General features: G+C 49.6%; 1 pseudogene; it reads right to left on the bottom strand.

Annotated features, from left to right (window-relative positions):
- The window catches only part of LOC115146884 (netrin receptor UNC5D-like), a 349,654-nt pseudogene that overhangs the window by 112,396 nt on the left and 214,683 nt on the right, over window positions 1–22,575 (bottom strand).

Here is a 22,575-nt window from a genome sequence, read left to right as displayed (position 1 = left end):
CCGTTGGTATAGTTCTGCTACTCCCCCTACCCCCCCCTCCCGTTGGTATAGTTCTGCTACTCACAGGCGATGCGTACGGATACTACCCCCCCCCTCCCGTTGGTATAGTTCTGCTACTCCCGATGCGTACGGATACTACCCCCACTCCCGTTGGTATAGTTCTGCTACTCACAGGCGATGCGTACGGATACTACCCCCCTCCCGTTGGTATAGTTCTGCTACCCCCCCCCGTTGGTATAGTTCTGCTACTCACAGGCGATGCGTCGGATACTACCCCCCTCCCGTTGGTATAGTTCTGCTACTCACAGGCGATGCGTACGGATACTACCCCCCCCTCCCGTTGGTATAGTTCTGCTACTCCCCCTCCCCTTGGTATATAGTTCTGCTACTACCCCTCCCCTCCCGTTGGTATAGTTCTGCTACTCACAGGCGATGCGTACGGATACTACCCCCCCTCCCGTTGGTATAGTTCTGCTACTCACAGGCGATGCGTCGGATACTATAGTTCTGCCCCCCACTCCCCTCCCGTTGGTATAGTTCTGCTACTCACAGGCGATGCGTACGGATACTACCCCCCCTCCCGTTGGTAGAGTTCTGCCCCCCCCTCCCCGTTGGTATAGTTCTGCTACTCACAGGCGATGCGTACGGATACTACCCCCTCCCGTTGGTATAGTTCTGCTACTCACAGGCGATGCGTACGGATACTACCCCCCTCCCGTTGGTATAGTTCTGCTACTCACAGGCGATGCGTACGGATACTACCCCCCCCCCCCGTTGGTATAGTTCTGCTACTCACAGGCGTGCGTACGGATACTACCCCCCCCTCCCGTTGGTATAGTTCTGCTACTCACAGGCGATGCGTACGGATACTACCCCCTCCCGTTGGTATAGTTCTGCTACTCACAGGCGATGCGTACGGATACTACCCCCTACTCCCCCCGTTGGTATAGTTCTGCTACTCACAGGTGATGCGTACGGATACGTTGTATAGTTCTGCTACCCCCCCCCCCTTATACTCCCCCCTCCCTCCGTTGGTATAGTTCTGCTACTCACAGGCGATGCGTACGGATACTACCCCCCCTCCCGTTGGTATAGTTCTGCTACTCACAGGCGATGCGTCGGATACTACCCCCCTCCCGTTGGTATAGTTCTGCTACTCACAGGCGATGCGTCGGATACTACCCCCCCTTGGTATAGTTACTTTACCCCCCCTCCCGTTGGTATAGTTCTGCTACTCACAGGCGATGCGTACGGATACTACCCCCCTCCCCCCCTCCCGTTGGTATAGTTCTGCTACTCACAGGCGATGCGTACGGATACTACCCCCTCCCGTTGGTATAGTTCTGCTACTCACAGGTGATGCGTCACGGATACTACCCCCCTCCCGGGTATACTACCCCCCTCCCGTTGGTATAGTTCTGCTACCCCCCCCCTCCCGTTGGTATAGTTCTGCTACTCACAGGCGATGCGTACGGATACTACCCCCCCCTCCCGTTGGTATAGTTCTGCTACCCCCCCCCTCCCGTTGGTATAGTTCTGCCCCCCGTTGGTATAGTTCTTCCCCCCCCCCGTTGGTATAGTTCTGCTACTCACAGGCGATGCGTGCGGATACTACCCCCCTCCCGTTGGTATAGTTCTGCTACTCACAGGCGATGCGTACGGATACTACCCCCCCCGTTGGTATAGTTCTGCTACTCACAGGCGATGCGTACGGATACTACCCCCCCGTTGGTATAGTTCTGCTACTCACAGGCGATGCGTACGGATACTACCCCCTCCCGTTGGTATAGTTCTGCTACTCACAGGCGATGCGTACGGATACTACCCCCCCGTTGGTATAGTTCTGCTACCCCCCTCCCTCCCGTTGGTATAGTTCTGCTACTCACAGGCGATGCGTACGGATACTACCCCCCTCCCGTTGGTATAGTTCTGCTACCCCCTCCCGTTGGTATAGTTCTGCTACTCACCCCCCTCCCGTTGGATAGTTCTGCTACCCCCCTCCCGTTGGTATAGTTCTGCTACTCACAGGCGATGCATACGGATACTACCCCCCCCCTCCCGTTGGTATAGTTCTGCTACTCACAGGCGATGCGTACGGATACTACCCCCCCCCCCATTGGTATAGTTCTGCTACTCACAGGTGATGCGTACGGATACTACCCCCCTCCCGTTGGTATAGTTCTGCTACTCACAGGTGATGCGTACGGATACTACCCCCTCCCTCCCGTTGGTATAGTTCTGCTACTCACAGGCGATGCGTACGGATACTACCCCCCTCCCGTTGGTATAGTTCTGCTACTCACAGGTGATGCGTACGGATACTACCCCCCTCCCGTTGGTATAGTTCTGCTACTCACAGGCGATGCGTACGGATACTACCCCCCCCATTGGTATAGTTCTGCTACTCACAGGCGATGCGTACGGATACTACCCCCCGTTGGTATAGTTCTGCTACTCACAGGCGATGCGTACGGATACTACCCCCCGTTGGTATAGTTCTGCTACTCACAGGCGATGCGTACGGATACTACCCCCCTCCCGTTGGTATAGTTCTGCTACCCCCCCCCCTCCCGTTGGTATAGTTCTGCTACTCACAGGCGATGCGTACGGATACTACCCCCCTCCCGTTGGTATAGTTCTGCTACTCCCCTCCCGTTGGTATAGTTCTGCTAACCCCCTCCCGTTGGTATAGTTCTGCTACTCACAGGCCTCCCCCCTCCCCGTTGGTATAGTTCTGCTACTCACAGGCCCTACCCCCCTCCCGTTGGTATAGTTCTGCTACTCACAGGCAATGCGTCGGATACTACCCCCCTCCCGTTGGTATAGTTCTGCTACTCACAGGCGATGCGTACGGATACTACCCCCCTCCCGTTGGTATAGTTCTGCTACTCACAGGTGATGCGTACGGATACTACCCCCTCCCCTCCCGTTGGTATAGTTCTGCTACTCCCCCCCCCCCATTGGTATGGTTCTGCTACCCCCCCCCCTCCCCTCCCGTTGGTATAGTTCTGCTACTCACAGGTGATGCGTGGATACTACCCCCCTCCCGTTGGTATAGTTCTGCTACTCACCCTCCCCGCCCAGGTGATGCCGGATACTACCCCCCCTCCCTCCCGTTGGTATAGTTCTGCTACCCCCCCAGGTGATGCGTATGGTTCTGCTACCCCCTCCCGTTGGTATAGTTCTGCTACTCACAGGGGATGCGTACGGATACTGACCCCCCTCCCCTTGGTATAGTTATGCTACTACCCCCTCCTCCCGTTGGTATAGTTCTGCTACCCCCCACCCCCTCCCCTCCCGTTGGTATAGTTCTGCTACTCACAGGTGATGCGTACGGATACGACCCCCCTCCCGTTGGTATAGTTCTGCTACTCACAGGCAATGCGTACGGATACTACCCCCCCTCCCGTTGGTATAGTTCTGCTACTCACAGGCGATGCGTATGGATACTACCACCCCCCCGTTGGTATAGTTCTGCTACTCACAGGCGATGCGTACGGATACTACCCCCCTCCTGTTGGTATAGTTCTGCTACTCACAGGCGATGCGTACGGATACTACCCCCCTCCCGTTTGTATAGTTCTGCTACTCACAGGCAATGCGTACGGATACTACACCCCCTCCCGTTGGTATAGTTCTGCTACTCACAGGCGATGCGTACGGATACTACCCCCCCTCCCGTTGGTATAGTTCTGCTACCCCCTCCCGTTGGTATAGTTCTGCTACTCACAGGCGATGCGTACGGATACTACCCCCTCCCGTTGGTATAGTTCTGCTACTCACAGGCGATGCGTACGGATACTACCCCCCCCTGCTACTCACAGGCGATGCGTACGGATACTACCCCCCCCTCCCATTGGTATAGTTCTGCTACTCACAGGCGTGCGTACGGATACTACCCCCCCTCCCTCCCGTTGGTATAGTTCTGCTACTCACAGGCGATGCGTACGGATACTACCACCCCCCCACCCCGTTGGTATAGTTCTGCTACTCACAGGCGATGCGTACGGATACTACCACCCCCCCGTTGGTATAGTTCTGCTACTCACAGGCGATGCGTACGGATACTACCCCCTCCCTCCCGTTGGTATAGTTCAGCTACTCACAGGCGATGCGTACGGATACTACCCCCCCCTCCCGTTGGTATAGTTCTGCTACTCACAGGCGATGCGTACGGATACTACCCCCTCCCGTTGGTATAGTTCTGCTACTCACAGGCAATGCGTACGGATAGTACCCCCCGTTGGTATAGTTCTGCTACTCACAGGCGATGCGTACGGATGCTACCCCCCCATTGGTATAGTTCTGCTACTCACAGGTGATGCGTACGGATACTACCCCCCCTCCCGTTGGTATAGTTCTGCTAACCCCCTCCCGTTGGTATAGTTCTGCTACCCCCCTCCCGTTGGTATAGTTCTGCTACTCACAGGCGATGCATACGGATACTACCCCCCCTCCCGTTGGTATAGTTCTGCTAACCTCCCCCTAGGCGTTGTTATAGTTCTGCTACCCCCCTCCCGTTGGTATAGTTCTTCTACTACCCCCCCTCCTCCCGTTGGTATAGTTCTGCTACTCACAGGCGTGCGTTCGGATACTACCCCCTCCCGTTGGTATAGTTCTGCTACTCACAGGCGATGCGTCGGATACTACCCCCTCCCATTGGTATAGTTCTGCTACTCACAGGCGATCACACCCCCCCGTTGGTATAGTTACATTTACATTTACATTTAAGTCATTTAGCAGACGCTCTTATCCAGAGCGACTTACAAATTGGTACTGCTACTCACAGGCGATGCGTACGGATACTACCCCCTCCCGTTGGTATAGTTCTGCTACCCCCCTCCCGTTGGTATAGTTCTGCTACTCACAGGCGATGTGTACGGATACTACCCCCCCCGTTGGTATAGTTCTGCTACTCACAGGTGATGCGTACGGATACTACCCCCCTCCCGTTGGTATAGTTCTGCTACCCCCTCCCGTTGGTATAGTTCTGCTACCCCCCTCCCCTCCCGTTGGTATAGTTCTGCTACTCACAGGCGATGCGTACGGATACTACCCCCCCCTCCCGTTGGTATAGTTCTGCTACCCCCCCCGTTGGTATAGTTCTGCTACCCCCCGTTGGTATAGTTCTTCTACTACCCCCCCCCCTCCCGTTGGTATAGTTCTGCTACTCACAGGCGATGCGTACGGATACTACCCCCACCCCCCGTTGGTATAGTTCTACTACTCACAGGCGATGCGTACGGATACTACCCCCCGTTGGTATAGTTCTGCTACTCACAGGCGATGCGTACGGATACTACCCCCCCCTCCCGTTGGTATAGTTCTGCTACTCACAGGCGATGCGTACGGATACTACCCCCCCCGTTGGTATAGTTCTGCTACTCACAGGCGTGCGTACGGATACTACCCCCTCCCTGCTACCCCTCCCCTCCCGTTGGTATAGTTCTGCTACTCACAGGCGATGCGTACGGATACTACCCCCCTCCCGTTGGTATAGTTCTGCTACTCCCTCCCGTTGGTATAGTTCTGCTAACCCCCTCCCCTCACGGGTATAGTTCTGCTACCCCCTCCCGTTGGTATAGTTCTGCTACTCACAGGCGATGCATACGGATACTACCCCCCTCCCGTTGGTATAGTTCTGCTACTCACAGGCGATGCGTGCGGATACTACCCCCTCCCGTTGGTATAGTTCTGCTACTCACAGGCGTGCGTACGGATACTACCCCCCCGTTGGTATAGTTCTGCTACTCACAGGTGATGCGTACGGATACTACCCCCTCCCGTTGGTATAGTTCTGCTAACTCCCCTCCCGTTGGTATAGTTCTGCTACCCCCTCCCGTTGGTATAGTTCTGCTACTCACAGGCGATGCATACGGATACTACCCCCTCCCGTTGGTATAGTTCTGCTACTCACAGGCGTGCGTACGGATACTACCCCCCTCCCGTTGGTATAGTTCTGCTACTCACAGGCGATGCGTACGGATACTACCCCCTCCCGTTGGTATAGTTCTGCTACCCCCCTCCTGTTGGTATAGTTCTGCTACTCACAGGCGATGCCGGATACTACCCCCCCCCGTTGGTATAGTTCTGCTACTCACAGGCAATGCGTACGGATACTACCCCCCTCCGTTGGTATAGTTCTGCTACTCACAGGTGATGCGTCACGGATACTACCCCTTTCTACCGTTGGTATAGTTCTGCTACCCCCACTCCCCTCCCGTTGGTATAGTTCTGCTACTCACAGGCGATGCGTACGGATACTACCCCCCTCCCGTTGGTATAGTTCTGCTACCCCCCTCCCCTCCCGTTGGTATAGTTCTGCTACTCACAGGCGATGCGTCGGATACTACCCCTCCCCTCCCGTTGGTATAGTTCTGCTACCCCCCCCTCCCGTTGGTATAGTTCTGCTACTCACAGGCGATGCGTACGGATACTACCCCCCTCCCGTTGGTAGAGTTCTGCTACCCCCCCTCCCCTCCCGTTGGTATAGTTCTGCTACTCACAGGCGATGCGTACGGATACTACCCCCCCCTCCCGTTGGTATAGTTCTGCTACTCACAGGCGATGCGTACGGATACTACCCCCCCCTCCCCTCCCGTTGGTATAGTTCTGCTACTCACAGGCGATGCGTACAGATACCCCCCTCCCCCCCACCCCCGTTTGTATAGTTCTGCTACTCACAGGCGATGCGTACGGATACTACCCCCCCTCCCGTTGGTATAGTTCTGCTACTCACAGGCGATGCGTCGGATACCCCCCCCCCCTCCCGTTTGTATAGTTCTGCTACTCACAGGCGATGCGTACGGATACTACCCCCCGTTGGTATAGTTCTTCTACTACCCCCCGTTGGTATAGTTCTTCTACTCACAGGTGATGCGTACGGATACTACCTCCCCTCCCGTTGTTATAGTTCTGCTACCCCCGTTGGTATAGTTCTTCTACTACCCCCCCCTCCCGTTGGTATAGTTCTGCTACTCACAGGTGATGCGTCTACGGATACTACCCCCCTCCCGTTGGTATAGTTCTGCTACTCACAGGCGTGCCGGATACTACCCCCCCTCCCATTGGTATAGTTCTGCTACTCACAGGCGATGCGTACGGATACTACCCCCCCGTTGGTATAGTTACATTTACATTTACATTTAAGTCATTTAGCAGACGCTCTTATCCAGTTGGTACAAATTGGTTCTGCTACTCACAGGCGTGCGTACGGATACTACCCCCCTCCCGTTGGTATAGTTCTGCTACCCCCCTCCCGTTGGTATAGTTCTGCTACTCACAGGCGATGTGTACGGATACTACCCCCCCCCGTTGGTATAGTTCTGCTACTCACAGGTGATGCGTACGGATACTACCCCCCCTCCCGTTGGTATAGTTCTGCTACCCCCCTCCCGTTGGTATAGTTCTGCTACCCCCTCCCCCCCGTTGGTATAGTTCTGCTACTCACAGGCGATGCGTACGGATACTACCCCCCACCTCCCGTTGGTATAGTTCTGCTACCCCCCCCTCCCGTTGGTATAGTTCTGCTACCCCCCCGTTGTATAGTTCTTCTACCCCCCTCCCCTCCCGTTGGTATAGTTCTGCTACTCACAGGCGTGCGTACGGATACTACCCCCCCCCCCGTTGGTATAGTTCTACTACTCACAGGCGTGCGTACGGATACTACCCCCCCCCCGTTGGTATAGTTCTGCTACCCCCTCCCCCCGTTGGTATAGTTCTGCTACTCACAGGCGATGTGTACGGATACTACCCCCCCGTTGGTATAGTTCTGCTACTCACAGGTGATGCGTACGGATACTACCCCCCCGTTGGTATAGTTCTGCTACCCCCTCCCCTCCCGTTGGTATAGTTCTGCTACTCACAGGCGATGCGTACGGATACTACCCCCCGTTGGTATAGTTCTGCTACTCACAGGCGATGCGTATATGCTACCCCCCTCCCGTTGGTATAGTTCTGCTACCCCCCGTTGGTCTAGTTCTTCTACTACCCCCTCCCCTCCCGTTGGTATAGTTCTGCTACTCACAGGCGATGCGTACGGATACTACCCCCCCCGTTGGTATAGTTCTTCTACTCACAGGTGATGCGTATACCCCCCCTCCCGTTGTTATAGTTCTGCTACCCCCAGGTATAGTTCTTCTACTACCCCCTCCCCCCGTTGGTATAGTTCTGCTACTCACAGGCGATGTGTACCCCCCCCGTTGGTATAGTTCTGCTACTCACAGGTGATGCGTACGGATACTACCCCCTCCCGTTGGTATAGTTCTGCTACCCCCTCCCCTCCCGTTGGTATAGTTCTGCTACTCACAGGCGATGTGTACGGATACTACCCCCTCGTTGGTATAGTTCTGCTACTCACAGGTGATGCGTACGGATACTACCCCCCTCCCGTTGGTATAGTTCTGCTACCCCCTCCCGTTGGTATAGTTCTGCTACCCCCTCCCGTTGGTATAGTTCTGCTACTCACAGGCGATGCGTACGGATGCTACCCCCCTCCCGTTGGTATAGTTCTGCTACCCCCCCCCGTTGGTATAGTTCTGCTACTCACAGGCGATGCGTACGGATACTACCCCCTCCCCTCCCGTTGGTATAGTTCTGCTACTCACAGGCGATGCGTACGGATACTACCCCCCGTTGGTATAGTTCTGCTACTCACAGGCGATGCGTACGGATACTACCCCCCCCCCGTTGGTATAGTTCTGCTACTCACAGGCGATGCGTACGGATACTACCCCCCGTTGGTATAGTTCTGCTACTCACAGGCGTGCGTACGGATACTACCCCCTCCCTCCCGTTGGTATAGTTCTGCTACCCACAGGCGATGCGTACGGATACTACCCCCGCCCCGTTGGTATAGTTCTGCTACTCACAGGCGATGCGTACGGATACTACCCCCTCCCGTTGGTATAGTTCTGCTACCCCCCTCCCGTTGGTATAGTTCTGCTACCCCCCTCCCCTCACGTTGGTATAGTTCTGCTACTCACAGGCGATGCGTACGGATACTACCCCCCTCCTGTTGGTATAGTTCTGCTACTCACAGGCGTGCGTACGGATACTACCCCCCTCCCGTTGGTATAGTTCTGCTACCCACAGGCGATGCGTACGGATACTACCCCCCGTTGGTATAGTTCTGCTACTCACAGGCGGTATGCGTACGGATACTACCCCCTCCCATTGGTATAGTTCTGCTACTCACAGGCGATGCGTACGGATACTACCCCCCCTCTCCCGTTGGTATAGTTCTGCTACCCCCCCTCCCGTCGGTATAGTTCTGCTACCCCCCCTCCCGTTGGTATAGTTCTGCTACTCACAGGCGATGCGTACGGTGGCTTTGCGGCTCTTGGAGGTGCCCAGGTGGCTCCAGGCCACACACAGACACCAGTAGTCCTCAGGGCCATGGAAGTCCTCCACCTGCTGACGGGACACGTTGATCATCACTTCCCGGATCTTCAGCCCTGCAGGAACACACAGATTATAATCTCAGATTACCAACACAGTTTACCATCACAGATTACATCATCCGAATATATCTCAGATGATCAGAAACTTGAATCGCTAAAATGATCAAAACAGATTATCACACAACGTAATCAGAAGACTTGGTACGTAAAAGACTAAATATCCAGGCGATAAGAGATTAAATATCCAGGCGATAAGAGATTATCAGTCCCTAACAGATGAAGAGGTGTGCAGAGAGATGAGTGTCTGTCATATTATTATCCACAGATGATTACTCTGAAGCCTGACAAATCTATATAAAGACATTTTCTTATTATCATCATTTTGACTATCATTTTGACTATGCAAAAGTATCCGTCCCCCTTGGCGTTTTTCCTATTTTGTTGCATTACAACCTGTAATTTAATGGATTTTTATTAGGATTTCATGTAATGGGCATACACAAAATAGTCCAAATTGGTGAAGTGAAATGGAAAAAATTACTTGTTTAAAAAAATTCAAAAATCGAGTGGTGCGTGCATATGTATATGTGCATATGTATTCACCCCCTTTGCTATGAAGCCCCTAAATATGATCTGGTGCAACCAATTACCTTCAGTAGTCACATAATTAGTTAAATAAAGTCAATCTGTGTGCAATCTGTGTCACATGATCTCGGTATATACAGTGGGGCAAAAAAGTATTTAGTCAGCCACCAATTGTGCAAGTTCTCCCACTTAAAAAGATGAAAGAGGCCTGTAATTTTCATCATAGGTACACAAAAAAAATCCAGAAAAACACATTGTAGATTTTTAATGAATTTATTTGCAAATGATGCTGGAAAATAATAATCAAATGACACAAACCCCCCAAAATCCATTTTAATTCCAGGTTGTAAGGCAACAAAATAGGAAAAATGCCAATGGGGTGAATACTTTCACAAACCACTGTAATCTATTTCAGACTGGCAATAGGGAAGACATATGATGATGCCAATGAGATAGGGATTGTTATTGACCCCCTTTTGATGACTCAGTTCTACTAATGCCTTAATACATCTCTGCAGATTATCAAGAGACTAAATGGGAGGAAATGGTTTCAAATGGATCTGGTATATTGGAGGTCTGCCACCTGCATTCTACCCTCACATTATTTCTATGGATACAGTACATTTGGAAAAAATGGTTCCGAAACGGTTATTCACAAAAAGGCGCGTTGTGATTCGTCAACGCCCCGGTATTGAAAAGACTCAATCATATGGTGTAAAAACGCATCATCATGATAATGTGGCAAGTTACAATTTGCTTTTTGAAAGTTATATATCTTTTCTCTGACATGCGATCATGCATTTTGGGACTGTATCAACATCGGACTAAATCAAAATAATTCCTAAATACATTTTTTTGAGTGGATTATCCTTTTAACTTGATGTACAGAAACCACAGTGTGTGTACGATTCGCTCTGAAACCTCCATTTATTTATGCATATCTCAAGCTGTGATTCAATCCATAATCATGAACAAATATATGGCTGGTATGGAATTGGTTGTTTTTATTTTATAAGTCTCTCCAACAGCGACAGACTGTACGAGACCATATTGGAACATTAATGCATAATAGGGAAGCTCTGCTGGATATCTTAGAAAGAACAATCTTCAAAACTATTTCAGGGCCGCTCTCCAAAGGGGAAAGCAGCTCTGTCTATGATAACTTTATTCTCCCTGCCTGCTATATAAAGCTAATTTCACAGACTGTTCCAAACTTGCCCATCACGGTTGGGGGTTAGTGAGAGAGTGTGTTTGTGTGTCTGTACACGTGACGTGTGTGTGTTTTCGGCTCCAAGAGTCCTCTCAGCGGGCCACTCCCAGCATGCATTTTGTATTTGTATTTATTATAGATCCCCATTAGCTGCTGCCAAGGCAGGAGCTACTCTTCCTAGGGTACAGCAAAATGAAGGCAGTAATACAATTTTAAAAACATTACAATATATTCACAACAGATTTCACAACACATTAAGTGTGTGCCCTCAGGCCACTACTCTACTATCACATATCTACAACACAAAATCAATATGTACGTGTGCGTATGTTATTGTGTCTGTGCCTGTGTCTCTTCACGGTCCCTGCTGTTCCATAAATCTATTTTTATCAGTTTTTTTAAATGAAATTTTAGTGCTTGCATGAGTTACTTGATGTGGAATGGAGTTCCATGTAGTCATGGCTCTATGTTTTACTGTGCGCCTCTCATAGTCTGTTCTGGAATTTTTGTATTTCACCTTTATTTAACTAGGCAAGTCAGTTAAGAACAAATTCTTATTTTCAATGATGGCCTAGGAACAGTGGGTTAACTGCCTATTCAGGGGCAGAACGACAGATTTGTACCTTGTCAGCTCAGGAGTTTGAACTTGCAACCTTCCGGTTACTAGTCCAACGCTGTAACCACTAGGCTACCCTGCTGAATTGGGGACTGTGACATGTCTTGTGGGGTATGCATGGGTGTCTGAGCTTTGCCAGTAGTTCAAACAGACAGCTCAGTGCATTCAACATGTCAATACCTTTCACAAATACCAGTAGTGATGAAGTCAATCTCTCCTCCACTTTGAGCCAGGAGATTGACATGCATATTATTAATATTAGCTCTCTGAGTATATCCAAGGGCCAGCCGTGCTGTCCTGTTCTGAGCCAATTGCAATTTTCCTAAGTCCCCCCTTCTGGCACCTGACCACATGACTGAACAGTAGCCTAGGTGCGACAAAACTAGGGCCTGTAGGACCTGCCTTGTTTATAGCGCTGTCAAGAAGGCAGAGCAGCGCATTATTATGGACAGACTTTTCCCCATCTTACCTAGTGTTGTAGTCACCATAACTTGCTCAATTTCCACATTATTCATTACAATATTTAGTTGAGGTTTAGGGTTTAGTGAACAATTTGTCCCAAATACAATGCTTTTAGTTTTTGAAATATTTAGCACTAACTTATTCCTTGCCACACATTCTGAAACAAACTGTTAAGTGTTGCAGTCATTTCAATCGCTGTAGTATTCAAAGCCAGTGACATGTTGTTAGTAAAAATTGAAAAAAGTAAGGGGCCTACCTGGATTCTACCTGGATTATGTTGGAGAGGCTTCCATTAAAGAACAACCTCAGTGTTCTGTTAGAGAGGTAGCTCTTTATCCACAATATACATCAGACAGGACCATCAGACAGACAGACAGGACCATCAGACAGACAGACAGGACCATCAGACAGACAGACAGACAGACAGACAGACAGACAGACAGACAGACAGACAGACAGACAGACAGACAGACAGAAAGATAGATAGAGACAGAAAGATAGATAGAGACAGACAGACAGACAGACAGACAGACAGACAGACAGACAGACAGACAGACAGACAGACAGACAGACAGACAGACAGACAGACAGACAGACAGACAGACAGACAGACAGACAGACAGACAGACAGACAGACAGACAGGACCACAAATGGGTTGAGACAAAATTGAAACTGGCTGTCAGTTGTAGGTCATACCTGTTTGATAGAGATGTGTTTGGGGAGATATTTACTGAGACAGATGAACAGAAATATGGAAGCCATAAGACAAGGGTACACAGAGTGCTGCAATCCTGCAGATTTTCATCCTTGACACTGATTTCTACCAGTTAAACCAGGTGTGTCCACACTACAGCCGTTCAGAAGCATCAAGTACCAAGCAGAGACGAAAGCCAACACAACTGTGGAACCTAAGGGCCTGTGTTGTGCACACCTGTCATAAGATAAGCTGAATAGCCCAGGGGAGCACCATCACCAGAAGAATTACTGTTATAAAGTACAACATTAAAACGGTAGATCCTTTTCAAGTGCATTTGACATCCGTTAGTCTTGAGATTTCAGTTTGAGCCCCCTCTTGGGTCCATATCAAGGCCTCTGTCTGTCTGTCTGTCTGTCTGTCTGTCTGTCTGTCTGTCTGTCTGTCTAAAAGCTTCATATTGATGCCAGTGATTCTGTAATCTCTAGTTTAAGTGCTTACTGACAAGCGACTTAGTTTATGATTTAAATACAATAAGACGTCTAAAGGGGGATTTGGGTTCAGCTATCTTTTAAATCACAATGACTCCCTGTCCATTGGGAGAAGTGCTTCATCTTTATTCACTATGAAGCAATGTAAGATATTGTAGAACTGCGAGTGAATACTGACTAGGCCATAAAATTGTGTGGTTAGGCACTCTGTTTTAGTCAATTTACTTATGTTTTATCATGCGTCCCAAAACGGCACCCCATTCCCAACATTGCATTACTTTTGACCGGGGCTCATAGGGCTATAAAGGGAATAGGGTGCCATTTGGGATGCAGATTTAGTCAACACGACGCAATTATCATCTTTAATATGCTTTTTGAATTCTGCTTTATTCCACAGAATAATAATCAGAACATTCAGAAGTCCACTGTGCGCAGTAGTTTTTCATTCAAAAAGTATCCAGACGCACTCTGTGCACTGGTGCTGTGGAGACACATTAAACGTCTGCACGTGCCACAACTAAGGGGCACGTCCACGTTTCTCAGAGAAAATAGATTCTCTCTCGATGGAGAAAAATAAAAGGAAAATGAGGTTTGGGTAGATTTCGAACAGCAACATAGATCGTCATTTCTGCAAAGGGGCATAAAGGAGCAATGTGTGTGTGTGTGCTGTGTGTTTGTCTGTCTGTCGGCCTGTATGTGTATGTGTATGTGTGCGTGAGTGTGCATCCAAGAATGAATTTGTGGCCCAAACAAGGAAATCCATGACTAATGGTATCAAATAATCCTCCCAAACTAATGTCTTATTGAGTGAGTGCCAGTGTGAGGGGCTGGCTGAAGGGGGAGATGGAGTGAGAGGAAATCAGGAAGTCACACTCTCTCCAAGAATCCTCCACACTGTGTGCAGATCAAAAAGCTTAGCCACAGTATCAGTGACCTGGTATTCCACTATTTAACCGTTTTCCCCTCATTTGCTTTCTTTGTGTGCTTCTAAATGGATTTAGTGTGTGTGTGTGTCAATCCCAGTACATCTCCATTCCTTTCTTACCTCCCCTCTTTCTGTACATCTCCATCCCTCTCTCGCCTCTTTTCTATCTTTCCTCTCTTCCTGTACCTCGTTGCCCATGTCTCTCCCTCTCTTTCCTTGTGGCTCAGGACTTTCCCTGTGGCTCAGGTCTTTCCTTGTGGCTCATGACTTTCCTTGTGGCTCAGGTCTTTCCTTGTGGCTCAGGTCTTTCCTTGTGGCTCAGGTCTTTCCTTGTGTCTCAGGTCTTTCCCTGTGGCTCAGGTCTTTCCCTGTGGCTCAGGTCTTTCCCTGTGGCTCAGGCCTTTCCCTGTGTCTCAGGTCTTTCCTTGTGTCTCAGGTCTTTCATTATGGCTCAGGTCTTTCCTTGTGTCTCAGGTCTTTCCTTATGGCTCAGGTCTTTCCTTGTGTCTCAGGTCTTTCCCTGTGGCTCAGGTCTTTCCTTGTGGCTCACGACTTTCCTTGTGGCTCAGGTCGTTCCTTGTGGCTCATGACTTTCCTTGTGTCTCAGGACTTTCCCTGTGGCTCATTACTTTCCTTGTGGCTCATGACTTTCCTTGTGGCTCAGGTCGTTCCTTGTGGCTCATGACTTTCCTTGTGGCTCATGACTTTCCTTGTGGCTCATGACTTTCCTTATGGCTCATGACTTTCCTTGTGTCTCAGGTCTTTCCTTGTGGCTCAGGTCATTCCCTGTGGCTCAGGTCTTTCCCTTTGGCTCAGGTCTTTCCCTGTGGCTCAGGCCTTCCCCTGTGTCTCAGGTCTTTCCTTGTGTCTCAGGTCCTTCCTTGTGTCTCAGGTCTTTCCTTATGGCTCAGGTCTTTCCTTGTGTCTCAGGTCTTTCCTTATGGCTCAGGTCTTTCCTTGTGTCTCAGGTCTTTCCCTGTGGCTCAGGTCTTTCCTTGTGGCTCAGGTCTTTCCTTGTGGCTCATGACTTTCCTTGTGGCTCAGGTCTTTCCTTGTGGCTCATGACTTTCCTTGTGGCTCAGGTCGTTCCTTGTGGCTCATGACTTTCCTTGTGGCTCAGGTCTTTCCCTGTGGCTCAGGTCTTTCCCTGTGGCTCATGACTTTCCTTGTGGCTCAGGTCGTTCCTTGTGGCTCATGACTTTCCTTGTGGCTCATAACTTTCCTTGTGGCTCATGACTTTCCTTATGGCTCATGACTTTCCTTGTGTCTCAGGTCTTTCCTTGTGGCTCAGGTCTTTCCCTGTGGCTCAGGTCTTTCCCTTTGGCTCAGGTCTTTCCCTGTGGCTCAGGTCTTTCCTTGTAGGCTCAGGTCTTTCCTTGTGTCTCAGGTCTTTCCTTGTGTCTCAGGTCTTTCCTTATGGCTCAGGTCTTTCCGTGTGTCTCAGGTCTTTCCTTATGGCTCAGGTCTTTCCTTGTGTCTCAGGTCTTTCCCTGTGGCTCAGGTCTTTCCCTGTGTCTCAGGTCTTTCCCTGTGGCTCAGGTCTTCCCCTGTGTCTCAGGTCTTCCCCTGTGTCTCAGGTCTTTCCTTGTGTCTCAGGTCTTTCCTTGTGTCTCAGGTCTTTCCTTATGTCTCAGGTCTTTCCTTATGGCTCAGGTCTTTCCTTATGGCTCAGGTCTTTCCTTGTGTCTCAGGTCTTTCCCTGTGGCTCAGGTCTTTCCCTGTGGCTCAGGTCTTTCCTTGTGGCTCAGGTCTTTCCTTGTGGCTCATGACTTTCCGTGTGGCTCAGGTCTTTCCTTGTGGCTCATGACTTTCCTTGTGTCTCAGGTCGTTCCTTGTGTCTCATGACTTTCCTTGTGGCTCATGACTTTCCTTGTGGCTCATGACTTTCCTTATGGCTCAGGTCTTTCCTTATGGCTCAGGTCTTTCCTTATGGCTCAGGTCTTTCCCTGTGTCTCAGGTCTTTCCTGTTTCCTTGTGCTCAGGTCTTTCCCTTTCCTTGTGGCTTTCCTTGTGGTCTTTCCAGGTTGTGGCTCAGGTCTTTCCAGGTCTTTCCTTGTGGCTCATGACTTTCCTTGTGGCTCAGGTCTTTCCTTGTGGCTCATGACTTTCCTTGTGGCTCAGGTCGTTCCTTGTGGCTCATGACTTTCCTTGTGTCTCAGGACTTTCCCTGTGGCTCAGGTCTTTCCCTGTGGCTCATGACTTTCCTTGTGGCTCAGGTCGTTCCTTGTGGCTCATGACTTTCCTTGTGGCTCATAACTTTCCTTGTGGCTCATGACTTTCCTTATGGCTCATGACTTTCCTTGTGTCTCAGGTCTTTCCTTGTGGCTCAGGTCTTTCCCTGTGGCTCAGGTCTTTCCCTTTGGCTCAGGTCTCTTTCCCCTGTGGCTCAGGTCTTTCCTTGTCAGGCTCAGGTCTTTCCTTGTGTCTCAGGTCTTTCCTTGTGTCTCAGGTCTTTCCTTATGGCTCAGGTCTTTCCGTGTGTCTCAGGTCTTTCCTTATGGCTCAGGTCTTTCCTTGTGTCTCAGGTCTTTCCCTGTGGCTCAGGTCTTTCCTTGTGTCTCAGGTCTTTCCCTGTGGCTCAGGTCTTTCCTTGTGGCTCAGGTCTTTCCTTGTGGCTCATGACTTTCCTTGTGGCTCAGGTCTTTCCTTGTGGCTCATGACTTTCCTTGTGGCTCAGGTCGTTCCTTGTGGCTCATGACTTTCCTTGTGTCTCAGGACTTTCCCTGTGGCTCAGGTCTTTCCCTGTGGCTCATGACTTTCCTTGTGGCTCAGGTCGTTCCTTGTGGCTCATGACTTTCCTTGTGGCTCATGACTTTCCTTGTGTCTCAGGTCTTTCCTTGTGGCTCAGGTCTTTCCCTGTGGCTCAGGTCTTTCCCTGTGGCTCAGGTCTTTCCTTGTGGCTCAGGTCTTTCCTTGTGGCTTAGGTCTTTCCTTGTGTCTCATGACTTTCCCTGTGGCTCAGGTCGTTCCTTGTGGCTCAGGTCGTTCCTTGTGGCTCAGGTCTTTCCTTGTGGCTCAGGTCTTTCCTTGTGGCTCAGGTCTTTCCTTGTGGCTCAGGTCTTTCCTTGTGGCTCAGGTCTTTCCTTGTGGCTCAGGTCTTTCCTTGTGGCTCAGGTCTTTCCCTGTGGCTCAGGTCTTTCCCTGTGGCTCAGGTCTTTCCTTGTGGCTCAGGTCTTTCCTTGTGGCTTAGGTCTTTCCTTGTGGCTCAGGTCTTTCCCTGTAGCTCATGACTTTCCTTGTGGCTCAGGGCTTTCCTTGTGGCTCATGACTTTCCTTGTGGCTCCGGTCTTTCCTTGTGGCTCAGGTCTTTCCTTGTGGCTCCGGTCTTTCCTTGTGGCTCAGGTCTTTCCTTGTGGCTCAGGTCTTTCCTTGTGGCTCAGGTCTTTCCTTGTGGCTCATGACTTTCCTTGTGGCTCAGGTCTTTCCTTGTGGCTCATGACTTTCCTTGTGTCTCAGGTCTTTCCTTGTGGCTCAGGTCTTTCCTTGTGGCTCAGGTCTTTCCTTGTAGGCTCAGGTCTTTCCTTGTGGCTTAGGTCTTGCCAATGACGCCTTGACAACAGACCCTGAGGAGGAGTAGAGCATCCCTTGTTCTCTCTCCTCCACCCTTGTTCTCTCTCCATGTCTTTTCTTTTCCCTTTACCCTCTCCTTCTAAAGGTGGCATGGATAATGCTGCTCTTTTTCTCTCCTTCTCTCCTCCCCTTCTCCTTCTTTCCCTTCTCCCCCGCTCTCCCTGCACCCCTCTGTCACATGGAATGATGCTGGGGAGATGAAGCAGTAAAACATTTAATAAATAACGGACATGGAACGAGACAGGAACAGCGTCAACAAACAGGTAGCACAAACAAAAGACAATTCATGCAGCAGCCGGGAACAGAGCAAGGGAACTGACAAATATAGGGGAGGAAATAAACAGATGATGAGTCCAGGTGAGTCCAATATCGTTGATACGCGTGACGAGGGAAGGCAGGTGTCCGTAATGGATGGAAGGAGTGCATGATGCAGGGCAGCCTGTCGCCCTCACACGCCGGGGGAGCGGGAGCAGACGTGACACGACACCCTCATTCGACCACTCCCCATTCCCTCCATCCTCCTCTCTTCCCTCCATCCTCCTCTCTTCCCTCCATCCTCATCTCTTCCCTCCATCCTCCTCTCTTCCCTCCATCCTCCTCTCTTCCCTCCATCCTCCTCTCTTCCCTCCATCTCCCCGGCAGTGATCCTGTGCTGTGATCTCTCTCTGGTTCTCTGTGCCATTGTCTGGATTCTGGCTGGGTCTGTGGAGAGGCCCCGCGTGGAGTAGCCCTGCGCCAGCTACACGTGCCTCCTGATCCACCCAGCACAGCTTGGCAGAGCACCGTGTGTGTTTTGTGTGTGAGTATTTGTTTGTGAGAGTATGTGTGTGTATGAGTGTGTGTGTGTGTGTATGTGTGTGTGTGTGTGTGTGTGTGTGCGTGCGTGTATGTTTGGTTTAGTGTTTGTGTGTGTGAGTGTGTGTGTGTGTGTGTGTGTGTTTGGTTTAGTGTTTGTGTGTGTGAGTGCGTGTGTGTGTGTGTGTGTGTGTGTGTGCGTGTATGTTTGGTTTAGTGTTTGTGTGTGTGAGTGTGTGTGTGTGTGTGTGTGTCTGCGTGCGTGTATGTTTGGTTTAGTGTTTGTGTGTGTGTGTGTGTGTGTGTGTGTGTGTGTGTGTGTGTGTGTGCGTGCGTGTATGTTTGGTTTAGTGTTTGTGTGTGTGAGTGTGTGTGTGTGTGTGTGTGTGTTGGTTTAGTGTTTGTGTGTGTGAGTGCGTGTGTGTGTGTGTGTGTGTGTGTGTGCGTGTTTGGTGTAGTGTTTGTGTGTGTGTGTGTGTGTGTGTGTGTGTGTGTGTGTGTGTGTGTGTGTGTGTGTGTGTGTGTGTGTGTGTGTGTGTGTGTGTGTGTGTGTGTGTGCGTGTTTGGTTTAGTGTTTGTGTGTGTGAGTGCTCCGCTCGGCCCTGGATGTCTCTGTCATACTTAGCGTCTTGACCAAATGCTATTTCTTCGTAGACACTAGAGATGCTCACGAGGCAGACGCGCAAATGGACGTAGACACAGGCGAGGCTTGTTGTCAACGTGGCGTGGTTAGGGGTCGCTGCGACAGGCGGGTAGCTTCAGGGGGAGCGTATGACTAATTTGCTGTTTCTGAAAGCTGCTTCAGGGAAACGTTTGTGCGATGTGACATTGGGGGGGGGGGGGGGGGGGTTGGCTGGCTGAGGGCCAGACACGAGACGAACCCTAGCAGACAAGTGGAACATTGGAACATGCTCCCAGCAACATCTTCAGTCTGATCCCAGCTGTGTGTCACACTTCATCCCAGAACCAAAGGGACGCATGCATTAAGGCATGATAATTCAGCCATTTAAAACGATGGAAGTCACGCGTGTTCATGGTGGCTCCACATTGTCTGATTAACCCACATGTAAATAAGCTTGTGAGTAGTAGTCCCTGTAGGTCAAATACCCTTTTATAAGAAATCTACTAACTTAACATATGGAATTGTTTGGATATTAATAAAATGGACCATCTAGCTATTTGATGATGTATTTTAGGACCCCTGTACAGATGCCATATCTTAATTTGATCATTCTGTTCCTGCATGGCAGGAAATGCAAACTTGTGTAGTTGAGGTTTTAAAAGGCTTCTAAAATGTGTAATTTCCACTTTAAAAGGATCAGACATGATTTGTCCTAACGAAAAATGTATTAACAAAAATGTCCATTAATTATAATCCACATAACAATTCACATTTCCTGTTGCTGCAGGATTATTTTGCTTTCAGGATTATTTTGCTTTTTAAATCTGCTTTCCTCACTCAAATTAAGATACGGCATCTGTAGTTAGAAAACGTACAAATTATTACTGCTACTAGTACATAGAAACACATTGAAGAACAAACAAATAAAAGGCAAAAAAATAGAAAATAAGTATGTTTTGAAGGTTCTAAAAATGCATCTGAGAGATATAGGAAAGCCATAGAGATAGATAGAGGACTCTAGGGCCTACAAGTCCATTTTAGCATGGGCAGCGCCATTGAAGACTTTCATCATTTTAAACTTGGTGAAATTAGGATTATCTCATTTCATCCGGGTCATCAGGAGAGATCAGCGAATGAATTATGCTTGTGAGCAAACATTACATTACTGCAGGGGAAAGTAAATAGCCAACCTTGGCTTCATACCTGTTCGAACAACAAACTCCAGGTGGCAGTACGCACCCTTTCAGTTTGTATACCAATAGTAGTAGTAGAAGAAGAAAATGGACTACTTCAAAGTGGAGATGGCCCCATTGGCGCCTCCCGTGCCCTCACAGAGACCATAATGGGACAGATACAAATCATTCTCTACGAGGAAAGCTCAGGAAAACATCAGGGACAATCTTTATGTGGAATAACCCTTATTCTTTTATGTGGAATAACCCCTATTCATCTCCAGTGATTTTGTATGGAGTTGGGACATGGGCGTCCTTGGGTTGGCAAAGAGCAAAACCGACAACAGTGAGTGTTTGTGAGAGTCTACGTTTTTCAGAATGGAGACATAATAGTTTTGTAGCTCAAACCGTTCTTTTCTTTTTGTGTGTGACAGAAATCACTCGTCTCACAATAACCACTCTACTGCAGCTCCCAGCCATTGCACAGGCCAACGGCCGTCATCGGCGGACATAGTGGATTGAGACTCCCCAATTGAGATGCCACCAATGCAAAACGTTAACAGACTTTTATTGATAAAAACGCACTGGAGCAGACATTGACTTAAACTGCAGGGGGTTATTATAACCCTGTTAAGTCTAAAGTCGCTCTTGCTCCTTTCTCGTTTACTTCTCAATGATATTTTTCTGTCTCTCTGTCTCCGTAGTGGAGTATTACTTCTGCTACTGTGTCTGTATCTCTGTATCCATATCTCTCATCTTCTCTCTCTCTGCTCCTCTTGATGACTGAGTATTCATCCTCTGCCTCGCTCGCTCTCTCTCTCTCTCTCTGAGCCCCTGCCTGGTGGGAGGTAGATGATGTCTCTGCAGGTCGACTGTGATCCTCATACAAAATGATGGACCTCCACAGAAACAGAGAGCCCTCTCTCCCTTCCTCTCTCCTCCTGCCTCTCTCTCCCCCCTCTCCTCCTCGAATATCTCTTCAACAAAGACTTTGGGGGAACTGATAGCCTCTCCTCTTGTCCTCTGCTTCCCCTCCTTCCTTCTTTTCTTCCCTCCTCTCCCTCTTCGACTATCGCTGCCATCTTTCCATCATAGGGAGCAGTGGAACGGATATTCTATCCTTCCCCCTCTCTCTCAATTTTCCATCTCTCTTTATCTCGCCATCTTCATCTGGGTATCAACTGTCTCCCAGTCAAAGATACCGTCAGGGACAAATAACCTCCCTTCTCCTTTCCTTCCTCTCCTTTCATTCTTTCTCTCCATGTCTCTCAACCTACTCAACCATTTCTCCACTCCAATACCAATGTATATCTGGGACCATGGCCTGCAAGACACCTGTCTCCATTCCCACATGCAAAGACCCAATTCCAAACCAATGCCTGTCTCCTCTCCATAGGCCCCTTACCCTTTCCTTGCAGATAGATAGATAAGATAGATATCAGCAACATGGTCACTCGTCCTCTTTGTTGACAGCCATTCTTTCAAGTCCCTCCTTATCCAGACATGGGTTTGGAATCAGGCCTAAGAGCTGCACTTTTGGGTTTATTCCTAATGCTTTATGGACCCAATTCTGCTACCTCGTCTGAGTACCTTATAATATTTCCAACATAGTTACTCCCTCTCCAAATCCAGTAGGAGTGATCCTCTATAATACTGTACCTGAACAGAACTGATACCATTCCTAAAACCTCCTGGGTTAAGTTTATCAGCGTCACAGCATTCTGCTATGGAAGCTCAATCTGGTAAGCAACAGATTACACAAGCAATCCTACCAACTTTGCGTCTAAGACTGTTCTGATCTGCAACATCAAAAGACTGAGGGAAACTTGTAGAGGGATAAATGAATGAGAGGAGGAGAAATGTGCTGCCGTGTGAACATCCTCAGAACTGTAACTTTCATGTTGTTGCTGCGGCATTTTACTCTTTGCACCTTGTTCTATTCAATCGCCTGTAAACTGAGCTTGAAGTATGTTGTGCTCTCAGTGCATGAAAGCTTAGGGAATATAGAGAAACATGGGATTTCTGGAGAAA

The sequence above is a fragment of the Oncorhynchus nerka genome, linkage group LG19 (assembly GCF_034236695.1).
Source record: "Oncorhynchus nerka isolate Pitt River linkage group LG19, Oner_Uvic_2.0, whole genome shotgun sequence".
NCBI classification, from domain to species: Eukaryota; Metazoa; Chordata; class Actinopteri; order Salmoniformes; family Salmonidae; genus Oncorhynchus; species Oncorhynchus nerka.
The sequence above is the reverse complement of the archived record's forward strand: the minus strand, read 5'-3'. Positions and strand labels throughout refer to the sequence as shown.